Here is a 19,154-nt window from a genome sequence, read left to right as displayed (position 1 = left end):
AAGCAATGGGTTAAACTACAAATGTGCTAAATGTTTACTATAATTCACGATCCTCCCGATAGTCTATTGGGACAGGAATTCATACCATGCCAAAATTGCTAGAATATAAGTATGTTATCTTATACAGCTGACAACTAAATTCGTTTATAAAACGACAGCCAATTGTTTCCTTTGACACTAGTGCTTTCTTTATCCTATTTCAGCCTAACAGTATACTGTTCTAAGATAGGTCCCTTTATACAACTAGCCAAAATTAATGACCACGAAACTGTTTAATCGAATATTAAATACTTCAATTATTTATCGAAACTCCTTATTTTATATTCCACGTTTTTAGAACTTCTTGGATTCTTGTTGCAGTAGCGAAATGTTCTTTTTGCCAAAGAGATCTATTTAGTCTCCTTGGATCTTCTTTTGATAAGTTCAAACTCCGAGCCTGGAACATTTTGTAACTATAAAAAACCGGGCAATCAGAAATGCATTATTTTCTTTGACTTTCAGAGGAGTGTAGTCGCGCGTCTTTAATTTAAGGGGGAGTAGAGTTAATTCTTGAGAAACAAATTCCGTTTTTTATGAAACAATTGGAATATGTACATACATATATTTTTAAAAACCAATGATACCTTATAGTTTGACATTTGAAGAATGTTATGTTAAGCTTTCATGAAGAAATATTAAAAAATACGGCTATGGCAGCAATTACTCACGTCGTTTACTAAGCCATTTACCATATCTGTATGTTCGTGTAAAGAAGTTTTCAAAATTTCTAAAATTTACCAAAATGTCGTCTTTGCAAGAAAACAGAAAATCCTCATTTCATCACGGACCGAGTACGTAAGTATTTCAGCCCTACCTTTCTACCTGGGTGCCATACCTAACCATAGTACTGTAGGCAAATTCACACGTCCAAACATACAGCCATACACACGCCTTTATTCCGCTCGGCTGTTGTGCGTCAGCCACCACTAAATTTAATGAAGCGTTAGTAAAATGCTTGTGTGTAGTTCGCTTTGTGGTTGATTTTCTCATAGGTTTTGTTGTTGTTTGATTTATTCATATAGAACCTCTTTCGTTTATAAACGTTTCGTATATTTTCTTGCTTTCAGAACACTTGCCTTAGTTCTCAACCACTTTATCACCAGTTCATGTTAAGAATTTAGCGTTTGGTGTGTTGAGGTTAAGACTATACTTCACAGGATCATTTCTGTAGTCAGTCTTCATTTACTTTCTTTGCAAATCGAAAGTATTAGCACCCACGATGAGGAGGTATATCGTTTTATCCGACAGCGTGAGGTTTATGAACTTCATCACTAATTTTGTCATATGACATATTTGAGATGATGTTTCTTCGATGATCGCTCGGTTTTAACGGATAAAACGACTTCTGAGTGGTCTAAACAAATTTTAAATTAATAAATTCAAGAGTGTAAAAGAAATATATGAAAGCATACATATGTACATACTACTTATAGATGTGTACATATATATTGATTTGGTGTGATATTTAGTGGTGATTTGATTTTCTTATAGAAATGTGAACTGAGCTGCGAACTATCGAAATACGACGATAGTCTATTGCTAGTAATATGTAGTTTACGATCAAGAATGATAGAAAAGAGATTACGCATTACGCAGGTCCGTTATACTAAACATACAATTGCTTACGTCACACGGCAGCTATAAACTCTGCTACTCTAACATTCTTGTTAACAAGCAATATTTACTTGCTACTAAAGCTATTTCACGAAATTTATGAGCCGTGTGACGTACTTAGATGCGCAGAACGAAAAATGTTTTGCCTCTCATCTGCGCAATCTTGTACTCTATCATTCTTGGTTTACGATAGTTAATATAAATAATTAATTATACCCTGAACGGGTATATTAAGTTTTCACGAAGTTTGTAACACCCAGAAGGAAGCGTCAGAAACCCTATAAGTGATCGGTATGTTGAGCTGAGTCGATTAAACTATGTCCGTCTGTTTGTCTGTCTGTATATATACGAACTAGTCCCTCAGTTTTTAAGGTCTCGTTTTGAAATTTTGCAAACGTCATTTTCTCTTCAAGAAGCTGCTCATTCGTCGGAACTGCCGATATCGGACCACTATAACATACTTATAGCTGCCATACAAACTGAACGATCGGAATCAAGTTCTTGTATGGAAAACTTTTGCATTTGACAAGATACTTAAGTATGTACATACATACATACATATCGTCACCTGAAATGCAAAATAACGTAACATCACTTTTCGTAGGTTTACAGGAGAAGCAAAAAACCGTATAAAAAGAAAACCACTTGAGATATTGAAACAAAATTTTCAAATCTGAATTAACATGAACCTATAAGTATATTTTAGAAAAAAAATAATGAAAAAATTAAGCAAATTTTATAGTAGGTGTCTTACGTTATTTTGAATTTTCATTTCCGAAACAAAATAACGTATGATCAATCTAAATTTGTATAAAGATTAAAAATTTGAATACTAATACTTTTTTTTAATTTTAAATAAAAACAGTTGCAAGTTTTTAATATTTCATGTTATTTTTATTATTATTATGTACATAAGTACCAGAAAAAATTTAAATATTTCAAGCTAAAAAATGAGGATAATGTTTAATTATTATTTATTTAATAACTAATTATTCAAAAGGTATATTATCATAAAAGTAATAAAAGTAATAGAAAACCCAATAAAATGGTATCTGACGTGCGCGATAAGGAATTTTCGACTATAATCCCGCCTACTTGCCATATAACCCATTTTTAAATTCCAACTGAGATTTCCACTTTCCGGTATGGAAATCAAGCACCAATGAATGTATCGGGATAAAATTTTGTCGAATAATGAATGCGCTTGAAGTAGGCCACCTTATGACCAATCCAAATCGGACCGAATATGTTTATAAAAGTTCCAATAATAACACCGGTCAACATGATTTTTGTGTCTGACATCTACATGTTAAATTTTAGTTTCTCCTATGACAAAAATAAGGAAAAAAATTTTTTCCCGATTAAAGTTTGCTTTCGTAGAAATTAGAGCAATTTTTCGATGATTTTTTATATTTTGTCTACAAATTCACTATAGATTATAATTAGAAAACTTTTTTTTAGATACAAGAGTCGTTTTTATTCAAGATGTGTGATAAACAATAATATATACATAAATTTAAAATAACAAGAAATTACTCTCTAAAAGTGAATATTTTTTCTATTTCTTTTATGCTCATATGAGCTCTCTCGTATTAAACCCCAAATATACTTATCGATGTAGATCAGCCCAAAGCAAACTTAAAGAACTAAAGATTAATATTTAAGTGTTTTTCAATGTCTAGAATCAGAATTCAAGCATGAGAACAGAAACCCCCAAAAAAATATTTTTTTTGTTGTCCGGTGTAATTAATGAAACCCAGGGAACATTTCATTAGTATGTGGCATCTTAATAGTATGTATGAGAAAATAGATAAAATTGGGTCGGTACGATCCCAACTACCATGTATCACATACATATGTATGTATGTATAATGATTTGCGTTTCGTGATTTTATGTCGGTAATGATATATGTACAAATTTAGTATAGTATTTTGTTGGGAACACCTTTTGCAAAATCACTTCCCTGCACTGTTTGCTCATTGCACGTACAAATGGCTACATTGGTCCTACTCATCCTTTAGTATTTGCCACAATGTAACCTTCTACGACGGTTTTCTTCCCGCCAGTCCTTATCCACCCTGGAGCAGTGCTTTGGGTCGTTATCCAGCTAAAAAATCCAAGCTAGTGTTAAATCATCGGCGTAATTTCCATTATATACATACATATATTTATATTGTGGGCTTGATTCTTGTAGTGGTGATCGCCTGACATAGAGTGTACCTTCATTCCCAAAGACATTAAACTTGTATTAACCACTCCATACCACTAGATCCCCGAACTTTGAATCCTTTTGCTGATGCTCTCTCCCAAATGAAGGCTATGGTGTTCTTTTTTATACGTTCGGTTTGCGTCATGAAATTCGCCTATTTACGGAGTTTACCTGTAATCTACAGCGGACTGTTTCTTTCCTTGACGTCGCAAAGGGATCCACCTTGTTCATCCATACTATTTGTCTATCGTCGTTAGTGTTGTCTTTCTCGGTTGTTTACGGGGCAAATTTTGAAAGATTTTATATTATTTAATATATTGCAAGGCATTCTTAACCCTTCCTCTAGAATAACACAAGTATACCGTTATTTTCGCAATATTTTTATACTGATGTAAGGTTTTGCTCATATTGGTATTTTAAGGATTATTTTTTTACTACTAGCCTAAAATGAATAAAACAAAATTTATCATTTTAAAAATTGCCCAGGAAATTTTGACACAGTTTGTACGTAATTTTTTCGAATTTTCAAAAACTTGAGAGAAGATCGCCATATACGCAAAGCGGAGATGTGATATGACGTACTTACATACATACATATGTACTTATTTATGTAAATTCTACTTAAGTCCTACAATGCTATAGCTCAAATAACATGGATGAAATGCGCAAGTTAGTGCAAATTAGCGCTGTCGTCTGTCAAGACCACACGTACTATGTATGCTCGTTGGGTCGCCGGTTCGAAACCTGGGACATATTATTTTAATTTTTTTGTTTTAATTCTACTTTTTTCAAACTTTCTAATTATTATTATTTTTTTTAATTATAAAATAAAGGAACTTGTTTAGAATTTAAAAATGTACATATTGACACATTAATATTTTAATTTAAACATGCATATATCAACACATACACATTATAGTGAATTGCTTATAAGTACTCTGTCGCTATGAAATAACTGCAAACATACATTCATGCTTGTGCATGTTTCCAACTTTATCCACTTTTTAACCTCAAACGTGCAAATTATATTTGCAAATGAAGCACTTGAATGAACACCACGTAAACGTTTTATTAATGAGCTGTAGCAAACAAAATGCGAAAAATTCTTACACACATTCACACACACAGGTATTTTATATATGGTATTCTCTCTTTAAATTGTTGTTGCTTGTTTGTTGCCAAGTGCCAGAAATAAACCAAAGCAGTCATCAAATAACCAATCACCTAACTTACGCTACCTGCTCACCGCTTGCCTGTCCCTTTGCTTATCTAGTTTTTATTCCATGCAAGGCATGGTTGTGTCACGCACAACGTACTGACTTGCAATTCTCATATGGTTAATAAATATGTGCAATGAAGTATTTTTTGTTGGCGTTTTTAATTTAGCTTTGCGCAGAGGCGATATCGTAACCAATGAGGTTCTACCGAGGTGCGATTATTGCTAGTTGAAAACTTTAACCAATACCCCGCCGTGGAGGACGTGAAATACCGTCCGCCAAGGCAATTTTTGGAAGTCCGAGAGGGCTTATTAATGAATAAATTTCACATATTGTTATATTCAAAAGTAGGTTAAGTGGATTGGTGTTGTTGTAATTAATAGGCTAGCCAGTCAAAAACGCAGAATCGTGGAAACGTGTCAGCTGATTGCTCTCTCGCAACGCAGTGTTGCCAATACCGTTACACTGTAGTAATTATCAACTTTTATAATTCAATATGTTTGAAATTTTCATAAAATAACTCAAAGTCAGAGTCGAATGCTATTATTTATAAATATATAAACTATTTTTGATAGTGAATTGAATTTGGTATCCCCGCAAAACTAATACGGCTGTGTAAACTGACATTGAGCAACACCAAAAGCTCCGTCAGAATCGGGAAGGACCTCTCCGAGCCGTTCGATACCAAACGAGGTTTCAGACAAGGCGACTCCCTATCGTGCGACTTTTTCAACCTGCTTCTGGAGAAAATAGTTCGAGCTGCAGAACTTAGTAGAGAAGGTACCATCTTTTATAAGAGTGTACATCTGCTGGCGTATGCCGATGATATTGACATCATTGGCCTTAACACCCGCGCCGTTAGTTCTGCTTTCTCCATGCTGGACAAGGAAGCAAAACAAATGGGTCTGGCAGTGAACGAGGGCAAGACGAAATATCTCCTGTCATCAAACAAACAGCCGTCGCATTCGCGACTTGGCACTCACGTCACTGTTGACAGTCATAACTTTGATGTTGTAGATAATTTCGTCTATCTTGGAACCAGCGTAAACACCACCAACAATGTCAGCCTAGAAATCCAACGCAGGATAAATCTTGCCAACAGGTGCTACTTCGGACTGAGTAGGCAATTGAGAAGCAAAGTCCTCTCTCGACAAACAAAAACCGAACTCTATAAGTCACTCATAATTCCCGTCCTGCTATGTGCAGAGTCTTTGACGATGTCAACAACAGATGAGTCGACGTTGCGAGTTTTCGAGAGAAAAGTTCTGCGAAAGATTTATGGTTCTTTGTGCGTTGGCCACGGCGAATACCGCATTCGATGGGACGATGAGCTATACGAGATATACGACGACATCGACATAGTTCAGCGAATTAAAAGACAGCGGCTACGCTGGCTAGGTCATGTTGTCCGGATGGACGAAAACACTCGAGCTCTGAAAGTATTCGACGCAGTACCCGCCGGGGGAAGCAGAGAAAGAGGAAGACCTCCACTCCGTTTGAAGGACCAAGTGGAGAAGGACCTGGCTTCGCTTGGAATATCCAATTGGCGCCACGTAGCGAAAAGAAGAAACGACTGGCGCGCTGTTGTTAACTCGGCTATAATCGCGTAAGCGGTGTCTACGCCAATTAAGAAGAAGAAGAAGAATGGTCAATTTATTTTTATATACACGATATGTACATATACATATGTTATCTCAAAATACTCTCGATAAATATTGGTTTATGTAATTGTACATTTTTTACACAAAAAAAAATGAAAAAAATTATTTTAATGCTTTTTTAAAAATAATTTCAATGCTGGTAGTTATATTTCTTAATTATTAAATATTTTGGTTATGCAAAGGCAAATTTGTGCTTCTCGCTTTTTTGAGTTTTCTGTTTTATAATTTATTTTTTATATTCTTAAATTTTTTAAAATATTTTGTTTTTCATTTTTTGTTTTAATTTTATTTCTTATCATTTCTTCTATTATGTTTTTAAATAATTTTTTTGAATTATCATTTTTTTTAAATTCTTATTTATTTATTTTTTTAATATTTTCAATTATTATTTTGTATTTAAATAATTTAAAATTGATTTTATTTATTTAATTTTTTTCTTAATTTTTTATTTGTTATTTTTAACTGTAAAATTAATTTACTCAATTTTTAAACATGCTTTTAAGAAGAAGCAAGTTTTTTCGTTTCTATTTGTCTGTTGTTTTCTTCTATTTTTTATATACACGTGCATTTGTTTGCATTTAAATTTAAGTTTATTTTTATAATTTTTATTATACATATTTAGAGGTAATATTACTTAATTTTTGAATAATTTTTTTTTTGTATTTTGTAGATTTGTTTTTATTTTTTTCAATCTAATTATATTGTATTTTTTTATGTGTTTAAATTATATTTTTTGTAGCAATATTAGTTAATTTTCATACATATTAATAATACAGAATCAAATTTTTTATTAATTGTTTATTTCATTTTTTTATAATTTTGTATTTATTTTAGAATTTTTTAATTGTTTAAATCTATTTATTACTTAATTAAAAATTTTTTTTTATTTTTTTTCTTTCTGTTTTTAATTTTGTCTAATTTTTTTTAAGTTATTTTTATATTGTTTTTTATATTTTTTATTTTTTCATTTTATTTTATACTAGCTGACCCCGCAGTCGTTGTCCTGCGTGAAATTATGTGTTTAGAAATGAAAAGTTGAATTTATCATTTCACTTTTTTTCAATATATCGCAGCTTGATAAACAACATTTTTTGGTTTCTGTGCCGGTGTATAGAAAAGATGGTTTTCCAATTCGTGAGCAGGCCACGTATGTATATCTGGCCGAGTGAAAAACATAGCATTTCCAAATGTATACCATACAGTATGCGACTATCCTTGTGTCTCAAATGCAATTTTCACTGGAAACTGAATACGTTTGAACTGAAATGGCAAATCGTTAGAACTCAGAGGAATTCGTAGAATCAAGCATTCTGCCCCTTTGTTTTCGATAGCTGCGTCACAATCAGTCAGGTGCCATTACACAGTTTCTTTGAATCTTCCAGTTTAAGTCAACAACATCGGTATTTTTGGCAGCAAAGCAAAGATTTACCCACATAAGTACATACATATGTATTTCAACTAAAAAAGTGTGTGAAAATGATTTAAACAGTTATTTAAGTATATATTGAAAACTATTTTTTATTAAAATAATGTACATTAAAAACTATTTTTTATAAAAACATTTTATACCGTATCGTACTATTTAATAATTAAGATGGCATATGATATTTCTCAAAACTTTTTACGCAAATCCCAACGTTACATTTCGAGCACTCGATTCTACCAACAGAAACGCACAAATCGGCAGCACAACGTCTTCTTTTTTCGCATGGACGAACGAAATGATTGAGCCCATCATGTCTCAATGTCTCCTCTGCTGTTCCTTCCAAAGACCTTTTTCGAGGACCCTTTGATTTGGGGCGGTCACCAAAGTGTTTACAAAAGTAAATGGCCATTTGTCGCCGAAACTCGAGCTGAGGTATTTCTGGGTAGACTGATGTGTGTAGCAGCCAGCTATTTTGTACTGAAACGTCAACTAGCTATGTAAAGATACTATTCCACCATTTCTTTCCTCTTATACCTATTCATTACAAGCCCACATTCTGATCCATACGATCTACGCCGCTCATATTTTTATTGTACTCCCTGATAACTAATGGCCCTGGAACATCAATAAATTTTTTTTGCTTCTGTGAGTATCGAACTGTTGCGGTATATCCTCGAGCTTTCAAGTAAACTAACAGAGGAACACTGGTGAAAAGATTGTCAAAATAGAAGGAAAATGGTAGATTCTGAACCGCTGGTGTAAAATCGTCTATCATATTCAGCAGTGGAGCTGCGCATTTTCCAAATGTTTGCTCGTTGGTACTATTGGCACGAGGATTATTTCCTTGATAAATTTCAAAATTAACTAAATATCCCGATATCGTACACAAGGACCAAACTTTATAACCGAACCGTAATGGTTTTCCTTTGATGAACTGCTTGCATCCGTGACGCCCAAAATATGATATTATGCTCTCGTCAAATGAAAGCTATTGTTCCGGATGGCAATGCTTCAGCATATTTGATTTTAAGTGCTCGGTTAAGGACCGCAGTTTCCACATCTTATCTCCGTCAGTTATTTTTTTACAACTATCCTCAAAGTGTAAGAATCTCAAAATTTCCTCGAATCGATTTCTACGCATAGCTAAGTATACCATCTCATTGCGCATGTCATTGTCAACGCTCCAAAATGACCTGAACGTACTTCGACCATTGTATCCACTGACCAACAAGATGGCTATGAAAACTTTAAGCTCCGCACTGGTAATTTGAGGATTTGGTTTACCAAGAAAAATTGCATATCTTCGCGATTCGTTTATAATGTGCTCTATGAGTTCATCGTCAAAAAACTTTTCAAGTTGCTCATGAGGCTTCACCTTACAGTCTTCAAAATTTCGTGAAGGGAAAATGGGGATCAATCCGTCCGAGTTATCTTCTACCCACGTAAAATGTGATTCCTTACGTAACAGTGGCGGTGGCACTGAAGACGGTGTAGGTTTCACTTTTCGTAAGCCGCTGACATACGTTTCAGGTTGTGATGAGTACGGTTCTATTGACATTTCGCCCTGTTCCTCTAACAAATTAGTTTGCAAGTTCTGAGTAGAGTTTTCTAATATGTCGATCAACCCAGAATCAGAAACTTCCAAGTCATCCTCCTCATCATCATTATCAATCGTTAAAACCCTCTTACCGCTGCTCATCACTAACACACAAGGTGCCTTCAATTGACCAACACATATGTATATCCTCTGGCTTACCTACGTCGCCTTCATCACCATCATCTTCTCCACTGATTGCACCATTTTCGTTGTCCGGTGGTAAGATATATAGAGCAGGGGGCAAATCTTCTTCATCGCTATCACAAAAGTCATGTAGATAGTAAATAACCTCTTGTGTGTTTAAACGTCTGAAAATTTGGAAAGAATTTACCACGAATTATAAAGTTTTCAATTCATTTGAACGAAAATTACGTTACATAAAATGAGCTTTTAATCTAGCCCAGCGTGACCATATGGTCACACCAGGAAAAAATACCGTTAATGGTCAACAAGAACATTTTATTTTTTTACAAAATATATTTGTCATATATTTTCACATTATTATTATTCAAATTGAAACTTAACTTCTTTTAAAAACAACACACTTCAAAAAATATTACGGTACTTACCTTTTGTTTCTCTCAAAAATCGCATTTTTTGCCATCTTTTTTTCTTTCAACTTTTTCACACCTGCTCACTTCGAAACAAAGATACTTTCTGAAAAATTTTAAACGCAGTTCACTTCGCGCATGTTTATTTACATGGAAAAAGCTAGTTCAAAGGAAATTGTTTGGGTGAGCTCTGATTTTTTTTTTAATTCAACTACTACTCCTTGCGTGTCCGTATGGTCACGCTGGGGTTAACTGAGTTAAAAAAGTTTATTTATATTTTTTTTTTATTTTTGGTTTTAATTTTTTTTATTTCTTTTTTTATATTGTAACAACTATTGATAAATCTATTTGTACATTTCTATAATAATGAAAACACTAAAATTTTCAATTAAAATTTCTTTTAATATTTGTTTATGTAGTTTTTTTTTAATTTTCAATAAAATTTTTTATTAGTATTATTTTTAACAAAAATTTTAGCTCTTATAAAAATATTTGCAAAAAATATTTTTTAATTTAATTTAATTTCCAATATTTTTTATTTTATTTTATTTTTATTTTGTTATTAAATGTAACAACTATTAATAAAAAATTTTGAAATTTTGTATAAGAATAAAAATGAATGAACTAAAGTTTTCTATTCAAATTTATTTAAATATTTTTTTATTGCTTTTTGTTTTGTTTCTATTTAATACAACAACTTCTATTGAATCAATTTGCAAATTCGTATGTATTTCAATAAAATGTAAAAAGTTTTGTTTAAAAAATTTTATTAATTTTTTTTATATAATTTTCAATAATTTTTAGTTTTAATTAAATATAACAAGTCTTAAGTCTTGCAAATTAGTGTAACAATAAAAATTACACAAATATATTTTTTATATAAAAAAGTGAATTTTTTAATAGTTTTTTTTTAGTGTTTTAATTTTTTGTTTAATATAACAGCTCTTAATAAATCAATTCGCAAATTCCTACAATTATATACAATAAATTTTTTTTTTTAAATTTACATTTACATTTTTTTTTATTTTTATGTTTTTGTTTTTTAATTAAAACTAACAACTTTAAACAAATCATTTTGCCAATTCGTACCATAATTACAACTTTTTTTCTAATTTTTCATTAAGTTCATTTAATATTTTTTATAAATTATTTCTTTTTTTATTTTTTTTTAATAATTATTATTTTATATATCTTTTTTAATAATTATTATTTTTATATATTTTTTTAATATTTTTTTAATAAAGTTTACTTGTAACAATTTGTTTTTGAAGTTACATTTTGTATGTAGAAATTTACCACTCCATGTAAAATTAGAAATTATAAAATTAAATTATTAATTTTAAAACTTGTTTTGGATTTACCAAAAACATAATATAATAATTTAAATAATAAAAAGTTACATCAGCACAAAAAATTGAAAATATTTATTACAACAATATTAATAATAATAAATAATAATTATGTAACTTAAAAAAATGTGTTTAAAATAACAAAATAAATCCAATGGCGTTGAAATCTATTAATAATTCGAATAATAAAAAAAACAAATTTGTGCATACAATAAATTTAAAAATAAAATTATAACAAATTTTTTTTTTAATAACATAAATGATGAAATTTTTTTTAACTAATTGAACATTCCTTATTGGCGCAGCAATGTAATCAGCGAAAATAAATATGTTATTAGCTTTTAATTTATCAAGCCGATGCTTTTGCGTTTTGAAAAAATATGTACATAAATATGAAGTGATTTTTTCATAAAAATTATATATGGTAAATACATATGTATGTATGTACATATACATTTATGTACATTATTATTATTTTGGAAATACATACATATATAAAGTATTTTTGTCAGCGCAGTCAAACACTGCTAATTCATATTAAAGAAAAATTTACGTCTTTGAATCGACATTGAACCATTTTTATAAAAATTAATTTTTATTCAATTTAAATTTAAAATTAATTAATTATAATTTATAAATTAAATTTTTTTTCGAAAGTTTAGTCTTAGTCTAGTTTTTGAAATTCTGAGAAATATTTTACTTCCAATGAATATTGCTTTTGTAATTAAAAAAAAAATATTTCGAAAGTTTTGTAATTTGAAATTTTGGTAAATATTGTACTTTGATGAATATTTTTCTTTTTGCTGACAAATTAAAAAAAATTTAAACTTTCGAAATATTTGGAAATTTAAAAAAAAATTTTTACTTTTAATAAGTATTGCTTGTTCTTTGGCTGGCATACCATAAAAATTAATTAAAATATTTTTTTCGAAAGTTTTTTTTTTTGAAAAGTTTCTGAAAAGATCTGAAAAACATTTTACTTTTAATGAATATTGGCCTTTGCCTTGGCTGACATACCATAAAAATTGATTCAAAAAAAGTTTATTTCGAAAGTATTGGCCATGATATTAGGTGATGATTAGAAATTCTGAAAAATATTTCAATCGAAACAAACCAAGTATCAAAAAAATTTGTTGTGCAATAAAATAATAATAAAATTTAACTCAAATTCACAAATATGAACCCACATTTTTTCGATAAAAATACAATTCAATAAAAGCAATAGTTCCGAATATATTTTTAATTAAAACAACAACTAATTGGTAGATTTGAGCAGATAGCGACCGCAGTGAAACGAATAATTTTTTTTTACAGTTGGTTCGTGAAAATGTTGAAATTTTAGCACAATAGATTTTTTGCAATTAAAGAAAATAATTGAATTAAAGAGAATAATTATAAATTGTAATAATTATATTTAAAAAATTATTATATAATTAAAATATTTAAATTACAACCCTGCTGCTCTTAACTATATTCACCTGCGTCCTTATTTAAAGCATAAAAAACAATAATTCAAATTATATAATAATTAATTCAATAAATATGTATACATACGTACAAGCAACTATTTTCATAAGCTTAAATGTTGTGAACTTAAAAAAAAATTGTAATATATAAATAAAATGTGCAAAGAAACTGAAAAATGATAAAAAAAACTACAAAAAGAATATAAAATAAATAAAAACATTAAAAATCTCATGAAAACAAACCAAAAAAATTAATAAAAACTGCAAAAAGTTCAAAAATAAAACAACCAAAAATATGTTTTTTATTCGTTTACAATATTTATGTATTTGTTATTAATTACATACATATGTACATATAAAGGGTATTTATTCATTTTCGATTAATATTTTCCCTAAAAACTACAACTAGTCAACCCCAGTTAAAAACGATAATATCGAAAAAAATGGAAATTCGACCACACTTCAACGTAAACTTTTTTTAACTTATTGAGTTGATATCGATAAAACCGAGTCTTAAAACTACAACCGTAATGTTGGCTTTCTTTTTCAATCATAGGTCATTGTACGGTCAGTAGAGGTCATTGTACTCTTCTAGCATCGATTTTTTTAAATTTCGTCCACGGAGAAGGCTGAAAAATCCGCAATAATAGAGGAAAATATATTCATCCAATAATGGTCCGGAGAGTACTAATTACAATTCCCGCGTATCTAGACGCAAACATCTCATTTCGAAAGCGAACCAAAGGAAGCGTTAAGTTTATGCGAATGAGTACTTAAGTAAGCCAAGGAGCTTTTGCGACGCTGTACTCATCTGAGGAGAGAGTAAGTTCAAGATATTTAAATCTGATGGTCTGGAGAAAGCCCAACACTAAACTACAATAAGGAAACCTTGCTGGTGCTGCGAAACATGGAGGAATTAATTGTGTGGAGTTGTATGTCCGGTGCAGGCAACGGTGCGCTGGAATTTATAGCCGGCATTATGGACAGGAAATATTATATGGAAATCCTGAAGGAGGAATGAAAAACAAGTGCCGAAATATTGAAAGTTTAAGGGTAATTCACATTTCAACACGAAGCATACTGCTTATGAAGGTCCATTCGTGACTGGTTCGACTGAAAACTGGCGAATGTCACGCGTGATGTTTGGCTTCAAGTCCTGCATCGAAGCGGGATTGTCCGCATAGACTATGAAATTGCCTGCTCACCGAAGTGTTCTCTCAATAAATCCATTGATTGATGCGATGTGTAGGAAGTGGCGCCGTTTTTTTGAAACCAAATGTCGCCGAGATCACTAGATATTAACACGACACTTATTAAAAAACTAATCACATAAAGTAAAGTCAGCCGGATGTTCGAAAATCCTGATATTAATATATGGGGGGGGATATAAAGATCATGGACTTAGTGGGTCAAAATATTCGGAAATAATAATAGAAATTGAGTGGGGAGCATACATCGATATCTAGGGACAATTACAGCAACAAAATTAGTAGTAATTGTAATTACTTTTGATTTATATCAATAATCAATCAATTAGTGTTGTACGTAAACTTTTTTGATATACTTAAATTATGCCCATTTTAAACTTTAGCATAAATTCGTTTTTGTGTAAAAAAAAATATTTTGATATGATAAATTTAAGGTTAAATATACGTCCTTTGACATGGATAGAAAAAAAACTACAAAATTTATTCATTTTAAAACAAATAAATGTGTCATAATTTAATAGAACTAGGTATTATTGGTTCACTATACAAATAACCCTCTATTATCTATGTATCTCGATTAGTTTCAGGTTATACTCATGCGTAAGAAAGAGTATATAAAAAATACAACAAACTAAGCACACATATTAAGTTCTACAGACTTAAATGTATTCATAATCGGTTCGCAACCAAAGAGTTACGAACCCTTCAAAAATTTATTTTAGACTCATTAGAGTGCTCCTCTCCACGGAAATCTTTAGTAAAAGGCGAAAGATTTATTCGACAACTGAAGAGAAGCCAGAGTAATTTAAACAACACATACATTTGCTATTAGTATACACGTGCACATGAAGCGGTTGTGAAGTACAGCACAAAATGATATTCAACGAAAGACGTTAACTGCCTGCTAGTTGTGCTGTGAAACCTACCCAACAAAAACACAGTACGTATGTATGAATACGTGTACTTAACGCGTTGTTTTTGTTTGCTGAGCATTGCCAACGCATAGCGGAATGCCCGAAACAACAATTGTTCAGTGCTCGCAGCTGGCACAGTGTAGTGAGTAAGCGATAGCATAAAAGAATGGAAAGTTAATATTGTTAGCAATATTGTTGATTGACTGAAAAGTTTGTAGCATTTTAGGAAAATTTTATAATACAGTGGCTCACACTCAACACATCGTACTGCATTTCCAATGGATATAAAACTAAAAGTAGTGCGTTTTGGGTTTTATATTAATCCATAGTCTCCTGTGTATAAAAAAACATATGTAAATTTTCAACTGAATTCACCAACAACAACAAAAAAGTAATACTTTTTGTTATGCATAGAGATGCATATTAATTTTTTTTAAATTATTATTCACGGGTGAATCAAAAATTAATATGTTTGGTTCGGATGGATTGCTTTTCGTATGGTGGAAGCCAAACAGAGAAAATTATAAAATGAGAGTGGCCCAGCGACATCCGCAAAATCTACAAAACTTAAAAAAATGTGTACTCGAAGAATGAGAAAGAACCGATTTAAAATATTGTAAAACTCTGGTGGAAAGCATAATACGCCGTCTATAAGCTGTCAATGACGCTAACGGAAAAAATACCCGTTTTAAATTACTGTTTATGGTATTAATAAGCATATTACAATGTAAATACATACATACATAAGTACATACATACATATGTAAGTAGGTGTCCGGTTTTCAGTGTGAGCACATAAAAAGTATTAATAAAGATTAAATGTTTCCTTTTTGGCGTTGAAACAAAAATTTAAATTTAATTTAAATTTGGAAACTCTTAGTTTCTAGACTCCAATGTAGTATATACTGCTAACTGAATGACAAATTAAATTTTTAATTAAAAACAAAAAAAAACTAGATTATATGATGATAGGCGCCGTTGCACGTTCGAGGACCTGGGGCCTTCGGCATCCAATAAATATAAAAAAAATAAGTTGAAGTATAAATTAGACATACGAAAAGCCTTTTTCGACTATCATTTACTTACTTTGTACGTTAATGAAAAAGAGAGCATTTTCTGTTCAGTTTTGTTTTACTTTTATTGTCTTCTGCTTCACTGGTTTAATACTACTATCACAGCCACAAGTAAAAGTGTTGCTTAATTGTCACAATTCCGCCCATTATCACTAAACTTCCCGAATCTACCTAAATTCCAATCCATTATATCGGGTGATTTTTTAAGAGCTTGATAACTTTTTTAAAAAAAAAAACGCATAAAATTTGCAAAATCTCATCGGTTCTTTATTTGAAACGTTAGATTGGTTCATGCCATTTACTTTTTGAAGATAATTTCATTTAAATGTTGACCGCGGCTGCGTCTTAGGTGGTCCATTCGGAAAGTCCAATTTTGGGCAACTTTTTCGAGCATTTCGGCCGGAATAGCCCGAATTTCTTCGGAAATGTTGTCTTCCAAAGCTGGAATAGTTGCTGGCTTATTTCTGTAGACTTTAGACTATTTTTTGTGGGGCTACGTCAAGTCTAAAGTCTACAGAAATAAGCCAGCAACTATTCCAGCTTTGGAAGACAACATTTCCGAAGAAATTCGGGCTATTCCGGCCGAAATGCTCGAAAAAGTTGCCCAAAATTGGACTTTCCGAATGGACCACCTAAGACGCAGCCGCGGTCAACATTTAAATGAAATTATCTTCAAAAAGTAAATGTCATGAACCAATCTAACGTTTCAAATAAAGAACCGATGAGATTTTGCAAATTTTATGCGTTTTTTTAAAAAAAAAAAAAAGTTATCAAGCTCTTAAAAAATCACCCGATATTTATTACAAAATGTCGGGACGGCGCGAACGCCATTCCCGGCTACCAAAAATTACACGCACGAGTTATTCGCATTAGGAATAATCGCGAAGGTCAACTCAGCCGTAGTGCAATGGCCAAGCCTCGCTCCGGAGGAACCGCCTTCATGATCACGGTAACCTCTACGCCAGGTAAGTATGCTTTTCTCCGCTCACAAGCTGTTTCTTGTACTACAACTGGTTAAAAGTAGATGAGAATTACACAGCAACAAGATATTAATAGAATAGGCGAACGAAAGTTTTAGTGGTTGATTTGAAATATCTTGCATTGCTTGCTGTGCTAAACGATGTTGAACGTATGCGCTTGTTGATTTTATTGGTAGGTGTGCATGAATGTTAAAGAATACTGGTGTACTCATTCGAGTGGTCGACATGAGAGTAAGTGCGACTGTGTATGTAGGTCAGCACGAAACTAAATACACCCAGTTGGAACTCCTTTATTTTAAATTTTGTGAATATTTTTTATTCTTTGTTCAAACAAGTACTTTTGTACGTGCTCATTTATTTTACTATAAAAATCAATACTATGTATGTATATTAAGCCCTAAAAGCATTCATTTTATTGTCTTTAAGTAACACATAACATATGTATGTATTAACATAAAGCATTCATAATGCCAATAAGTTTTGTGTAAGCCACATTTCCCTACCTATACTATACGTAACTGCCGTCCCTAAATTAAAGCGGCAACGGCAAATTATTGTTAAAAATTGCTCATGTCCATAGAATTTGAATAAGAGCGGTGACAACGCTGAGCATTGAAAAATGTTGGCTGCAAAAAAACAAAATTGTAATTTTTCTGAAAAACAGGCAAGTGTTTATACAAATAGATGCATGTACATACATACGTATTTTTCATATCCTTTTGCACTAATTTTAGAATTGTGAAAAAAATTATAGAATTGCTGCACATCAACCTTTGGCTCTTTGACAAAAGGGACAAAAATACAAAGATGTTAAATATAAAGAGGCGGTTTCGTAGGAAATCGCCAAGCTAATACATAAATCTATCGGCTAAGTTAGACTTGAACCAATATTTTGTTGCAGCGAAGATACGCACCCGCCTGTGAGCAGGAAAAAAATCACTTTAACAAACACAAGGGAGGTTCGAAGTCGAGAAGCTACAATCATAACAGACAGTTAATGATTTTCTACTCGGCTTGCAGTCATAGCAACTCGGTATAAGGGAACTGTGATATGGCATTTCAAAATCCTTACGTTTTCGGAAAAGTGTATTGTGTAAAAGATTAAAGCCCACTGTCAACAAACTGATCGGGCCTTATCAGTTTGGCTTTAGAATTGTCAAATCAACAACTAACCAGATATTCACCATGCGCCAAAACTTGGAAAATACCCATGAAAAGAGAATCGACACACACCGCATATTCGTCAATTTTAAAGCTGCTGTTGACAGCACATAAAGGAGCTACATAAGTACCTTTATTTCGCTTTGTCTGAATTTGCTATTCCCGCAAAACTATACGGCTGTGTAAACTGGCGTTGAAAAATACCAAAAGCACCGTCAGGATCGGGAACGACCTCTCCAAGCCGTTCGATACCAAACGAGGTTTCAGTCAAGGCGACTGGATTCGAGCTGTAGAGCTGAATAGTGAATATGCAATATTTTAGAAGAGTGTTAAACTGTTGGCGTACGACAATGAAATCGATATTATTGGCCATAACTAGCGCGTCGTTAGTTCTGCTTTCTCCAGGTAGGACGAAGAAGCGAAGCAAATGGGTCTGGTAATGAATGAGGGCAAAACAAAATATCTCTTGACATCAAACCAACAGTCTTACCCGACTTGGCTCCCAAGTCACTGTTGACAGTCATAACTTTGATTAAATAATTTCGTCTATCTTGGAACCAGCATTAACACCAACAACAACGTTAGCCTCGATTTCAACGTAGAATAACTCTTGCCCACAGGTGCTACTTCGGCAAAGTAGGCAATTGAGTAAGCTGAGAATGCATGGACGATGACAACATCTTATGAG

At 31.8% G+C, this 19,154-nt stretch overlaps 4 non-coding genes across 4 annotated transcripts; 2 read left to right on the top strand and 2 right to left on the bottom strand.

The window, feature by feature from the left end:
• Positions 1-1,179: 1,179 nt before the first annotated feature.
• LOC120769848 lies at positions 1,180-1,393 on the top strand. The gene has a single exon (XR_005704895.1). It is a non-coding gene; the product is annotated as a small nucleolar RNA U3 (small nucleolar RNA).
• A 3,854-nt stretch (positions 1,394-5,247) lies between these two features.
• LOC120769863 lies at positions 5,248-5,388 on the top strand. The gene has a single exon (XR_005704899.1). It is a non-coding gene; the product is annotated as a U4 spliceosomal RNA (small nuclear RNA).
• Positions 5,389-15,018: 9,630 nt separating this feature from the next.
• Positions 15,019-15,142, bottom strand: LOC120769865. Its single transcript, XR_005704901.1, has one exon. It is a non-coding gene; the product is annotated as a U5 spliceosomal RNA (small nuclear RNA).
• Positions 15,143-17,134: 1,992 nt separating this feature from the next.
• LOC120769824 lies at positions 17,135-17,298 on the bottom strand. Its single transcript, XR_005704889.1, has one exon. It is a non-coding gene; the product is annotated as a U1 spliceosomal RNA (small nuclear RNA).
• Between the last annotated feature and the right edge of the window lie 1,856 nt (positions 17,299-19,154).

Source organism: Bactrocera tryoni, chromosome 2 (genome assembly GCF_016617805.1).
Source record: "Bactrocera tryoni isolate S06 chromosome 2, CSIRO_BtryS06_freeze2, whole genome shotgun sequence".
In the NCBI taxonomy this organism is placed as follows: domain Eukaryota; kingdom Metazoa; phylum Arthropoda; class Insecta; order Diptera; family Tephritidae; genus Bactrocera; species Bactrocera tryoni.
Note: the sequence above shows the minus strand (reverse complement) of the source record. Positions and strands in the feature narration are given on the sequence as shown.